This window comes from Rhinopithecus roxellana, chromosome 5 (assembly GCF_007565055.1).
Source record: "Rhinopithecus roxellana isolate Shanxi Qingling chromosome 5, ASM756505v1, whole genome shotgun sequence".
In the NCBI taxonomy this organism is placed as follows: Eukaryota; Metazoa; Chordata; class Mammalia; order Primates; family Cercopithecidae; genus Rhinopithecus; species Rhinopithecus roxellana.
Window position 1 is genome coordinate 82,265,842 of NC_044553.1, and position 6,000 is coordinate 82,271,841.

Sequence of the window (6,000 nt, forward strand, 5' to 3'; positions counted from 1 at the left end):
AATTAATTAATTAATTAAATTAATTAAATTAATTAATTAATTAAATAAAATATATACATAGCATATATTTTTTTAAAGCCCTGAATGTTAACACATATACAATATGGTTTTACATTGTTTACATGGGTTTACTACATATCCAAAAATTATATACATTGATACTCTTCATTTGCTTATACCTTGAAGATAACTTATAGCACAAACTGGAGACAAGAAAAGACACTGTATTATAAAGTATATTATTTTCAACCTTTTTTTTCCCCTGCTGTTAGGGTTTATTTGGCTGATAGTGAAGTTTTAAAATCTTCCTATATTTTTTATTTTTATTTTTATTTTTTGGTTTTTGAGACAGAGTCTTCCGCTGTCACGCAGGCTGGAGCGCAGTGGCATGATCTCAGCTCACTGCAACGCCCACCTTCTGGATTCAAGTGGCTCTCCTGCCTCAGCCTCCTAAGTAGCTGGGATTACAGGCACACACCACCACACCAGGCTAGTTTTTGTATTTTTTAGTACAGACAGGGTTTTACCATATTGGCCAGGCTGGTCTCAAACTCCTGACCTCAGGTGATCTGCCTGCCTCGGCTTCCCAAAGTGTTGGGATTATAGGCATGAGTCACTGTCCCGGCCTAAAATCTTCTTTTAATCCTGATCTGTGAAATGACATTGAATCTTACTCTTGACCACCCACAGAAATGTAAAGAATTAGCTCACTTTATGTATGAAAATCACATAAAGCCATACCCCCATGGACAGACACTGGTGGGGGAAGGGTCACTTTCATCTGGCAGGAAATGGAACAAAAACCCAGAAATTTTCTTCCTATTAATATCTTGTAAATGTTCTTATATAAATATACACTATACATGAGCCTATGAAAATAAAATATTTCTTAATGTCCACATATTGTAGGTTTAGAAATAAATATAAACTTCAGGAAAACTCAACAGGAGATAATTATAAGAGAATACAGGCCGGGCGCGGTGGCTCAAGCTTGTAATCCCAGCACTTTGGGAGGCCGAAACGGGCGGATCACAAGGTCAGGAGATCAAGACCATCCTGGCTAACATGGTGAAACCCCGTCTCTACTAAAAAAAATACAAAAAACTAGCCGGGTGTGGTGGTGAGTGCCTGTAGTCCCAGCTACTTGGGAGGCTGAGGCAGGAGAATGGCGTAAAACCCAGGAGGCGGAGCTTGCAGTGAGCTGAGAGCCGGCCACTGCACTCCAGCCTGGGTGACAGAGCGAGACTCCGTCTCAAAAAAAAAAAAAATGAGAATACAAACAACATAATTACTAGGAAGACAAGCCTGGGATCAGGGTTACCAGGTGACCAATCCCAGGGGGAAATAACATGAAGGTGAATTGGGATATAGAGTCAGCTATATAGATTCATCCAATTAGCCAAATGCCTGGGCAGCTAGGTGTCTGAGAAGAAGTGGAATTGAACATGATATTTTATGGTGGCTTAAGAAAATTTCCTAACAAGTCAACAGAGAAATGATGAAGAGTAGGGGACTATTTGCTGACATGTTATTTCCTGTTTCCTGCCTTCCCCCTACCGGCCTATTTGCCTCCAACTAAAATTTCATTAATCACCAATTGTCAGCATCTATAGAATAACAAACCTTTTTTTTAGTTTTTTTTTTTTTTTTTTTTTACATATTCTAATCTTGCTTGCACATGAGTAGAATTTTTCAGATAAATGTATGTTTGTGTGTATGCATGTGTGCATACACATTTGCTGTCCTGTGTGCTGAGTTAAGGGTGTGAGTGAGGATAGAGACACAATAACATTCCAAGTTTCCAGGTAGAACGATGTCCAAAGACCCAGAGACATAAACATCTCAGGCAGTTCGGGGATCTGTGAGAAGCTCAGTGTTGCAGGGGTTCAGTGTGTGCAGTGGTGATTTGGGGTTGAGAGATAATACTGAAAAGTAGGTTGGGGCCCATTTACATTTCATGTTGTAGGCTGAAAATAGAGTCGGTAAAGCTTTTAGAGCAAGAAAACACTATTTATAGAAAAATTACCCTGGCAACAATGTTCAGACAAGACAGAATGGGCATTGGGATGGAAAGAATAGCAGTGAAGATGCAGAGGAGAAGCCTGATTCGAGACAGGAGCCTGAGAAGACTTGGCACTAGATTAGTGAGAGAGGTAAGGAAGAGGGAGTGGCAAGGTTTCTTAGTGAGATCAAGAATACAGGTAAGAGTGAATCTCCTGTACTTTGAAACAGAACAGCAAGTTGGGGCTATCCAGTATGCAGTTACAAATATGTTCCTGGGACTCAGGAGAGAGGTCTAGATTAGGCTGTTTTGTGAGCCATGATAACATAGATGAAAACTGCAGCCACAGTGTGAATGAAATCAAGAGAGGAGACTGAAAAGCAGGAAGATAGGAAAGATGAGGGTAGGTCTGAAGATTAGAGGTCTTATAGGTAAAATAGAGGAAGAGAAGCCCGTGTAAGGAATAGAAAAGAAATAGTCTGAGAGGTGGCAGAAATACTAGTGGAGGGTAGTGCCATGGAGACCAAGAAAAAAGACAGTATTGAGAAGTTGGGGTGTCTAACACTTCCAGATTCTGTATCCAGCATTTAGAGGATGCATTGCTTTCTTAAGCACACATGATCATATAAGGCATGAAGCAAATCTAAACAAAAATTAAAGAATAGGTATTATGTAGAACATGTTCCTTGAGGACAATGCAATTGAGTTAGAAGTTAATAACAGGCTGGGCATGGTGGCTTGTGCCTGTAATCCCAGCACTTTGGGAGGCCAAGGCAGGTGGATCATCTTAGGCCAGGAGTTTGAGACCAGCCTCACCAACATGGTGAATCCCTGTCTCTCCTAAAAATACAACAAATTAGCTGGGTGTGGTGGTGTGCACCTTTAGTCCCAGCTACTGGGGAGGCTGAGGCAGGAGAATTGTGATGGAGTGCGACTCTGTCTCAAAACAAAAAAAAGTTAATAACAAAAAGATAATTTTAAAAATTTTATATACCTTGGAATTAAAAAATAACTCACAAATCAAAGAAAAAATCAAAACTTAAAAAAACACTTAGAACTAAATGATAAAGAAAATACTATACATCAATACTTAAGGTATACAATGAAAGTGTTTCTTTGGGGGAAAATGTATAGCCTTACATGCTTACTTAAGAAATGAATAGAAGGCCGGGCATGGTGGCTCACACCTGTAATCCTAGCACTTTGGAAGGCCAAAGGGAGGGGTGGGGGCAGATCACTTGAGGTCAGGAGTTTGAAACCAGCCTGGCCAACATGGTGAAACCCTGTTTCTACTAAAAATACAAAAAAAATTGGCCAGACTTGGTGGTGGGCACCTGTAACCCAGCTACTTGGGAGGCTGAGGTAGCAGAATTGCTTGAATTCTGGAGCTTGCAGTAAGCCGAGATCGCACCACTGCACTGCACTCCAGCCTGGGCAACAGAGGGAGACTCCGTCAAAAAAAAGAAAGAAAGAAAGAAAGAGAGAGAGAGAGAGAGAGAAAAGAAAAGAAAGGAATAGAAGTTGAAGATTAATTAATGTTCATCTCAATAAATTAGAAAAAGAACAACAGAATAAAGCCAAAGGAAACAGAATAAAAATATGAACAAAAAATGAACAGAAATAAGTGAAACAGAAAAAATACAATAGAATGAATTAATCAAGATAAAAGTTCATTCTTTAAAAATACAATCAAATTGGATAAATCTTTGGTGACATTCATCATGAAAAAAAAGAAGAAAGAAATATAATTTAAAAAAGGGAGACGTGGGTTTAGATATAGCCCAGATTAAAAGGACAATATGAGAATACATTGAGCTATTTTAATTACTGATAAGGTCCCAGAATTACTACTTTCTTCCCTGCATTTTTCTTCAGGAAACTGTCTAATCCTCTACCCACAGATCCTTAACAGTAAAGCAAGAACTACCAGCAGATTTCCAATATATTGCCACAGCCACCTCCTTTTCAGGGTTTGCTGGGATTGTTACTTCAGATACAGCAATTTGACTTTGAGCGCCTACCTGCTGTATTGAGTTAGGGGTCAAGCATCTTCCTTGGGATGCTTCTCTTTGCTCTGCTCCAGAATTAACCAAGCGTCTCTGGTACATACACACCCCAAAGAGTGTGGGGGTTATTAAATATTTTCTAATGACATACTGGAGTATGATTATCTAGTTTGCCTTTGTCATTGCTTTTTGATGCTTTGATGGAGTCTTACTTAAAGTTAGCACTGTGTAATCTCATGGACCCTTGACAACTATCCTGCAACGAGAGGAAAATCTACAAAGGTTCTTTGAGGGAAGATGATTCTGTTTGGACTAAGCTTATTTGTACTCTATGTTTAGGATTCTAGGGTTAAAGCTTTGTGATTAAATTTTTTTGGTTTATGATTACAGTCACTTCCTAAAGTGAACAGCTGCTTTCAGAATTACTGCCATAGGTCAGGTTTTGGCATTTGCCTTAAGGGGTTGTGTAGCTTTTCTTGTAACCCTTAAATCACAAAAAAAAATTGGTACCATACCTCTCCCTAGACCACTGGGGCCAATCTCAGAGTTTCCAAGGTAACTTTTCAGAGATAAGTCCTCAATATTACTAAGGCAATTTTCTGCTCTGCTTTGTATAATGAAGTAGCTGGACTTTTCCTCACTAAATAAGAAGGAAAAACACCCCACACATTTGTCATTTGCTAAAATACTTTCTTGATAGGACACCAAGCAAAATATAATCATGTTGTTTTTATTTAGAATATTAGTATAAATAAAGTCGTGCACTTGGCATTATTCTAACATCAGGGGAGATTTTAAGAGTTTTCTTATAACTTCCCATAAATAAATTTCTATTAACAATTTCATATTTCATTTATTATTGAATTAATGAAGTTTATTATTTATCTGAGGGCATCATATCATCCATTCATTTATATATGAATTTGTTCATTCAACAAATATTTGTTGAACACCTACTATATCAAAAACACCCTGCCAGAGACTAAGTAAGTGACACCAGGCAAACACAGACACGACCACGTCCTCACAGAGTTTACAGTCTAGAAATTTTTTTTAAGAAAAGATTCTGAATTCAGGCCATGCAATTATAGAGGTATTCCTATAGGGCACACATTTCTATAGGTACAGAATGGGATGACATGACATGTGTAAGTTTAGAATATTGGAGAGAATGTTAGAGAAAGAAAAACATAGTAATGAGGATCATGGTGTCAGGTATTTAAAGAGAGCATGTGTGAAGAAAAGCTATTTTTTTTAGATGGTGATCTTATAGAGGAAGATGAGTACCACACATTATCAATTATCCATGAGCATCATTTCATCTTTAACCAATCAGAAATCATTCCCACTTCCTTACTAAAGATCTTGTTTTTTTCTCTTTTACTTGCATTCTCACACTTACGTATTAAATTATCTAAGTTTCCAAATCATAAAGCCTCAAAATGTCATATTGTATATAGGGGAGGCAGGTACACATTTTAATATATCCTACAGAAAAGAGATTACATCAGTATTACTGATTTTATGGAGGAGACAGTATGTAAAAATACGTGTATTTATTTGTGTGCATGCATGTGTTTTAACACAATAAAATCTTATTTCTTGCTTTGAATCCAGTTTAGGTCAGCAAGGTGGCTCAGCACCTGTGGTTAGTCATTCAGAGACCCCACCCCCCCCCAACTCCCTATCACCGCCACTTTCAATCCATGACCTTAGGTTTTCTGGCATCTAGCTGGTGAATACAGAGAGAGAAGGTGAAGATGGAACCAGTGTTTTTTGCTATCTTGGTCTGGAAGTAACACTTATCACTTCCATTCACAGTCCCTTGATGAGAACTGGCTACGTAGCTCCATCCAGGTGCAACAGTGGTGGAAAATATAGCTTAGCTGTATACCCAAGTAGCTAATAAGTTTGGTGAGAAGCTAGCTCATCTGCTTCAGTCAGTTTCCTCATTTAAAAATGGGAGTAATACTTTCTAACTCCGCTGCGGCC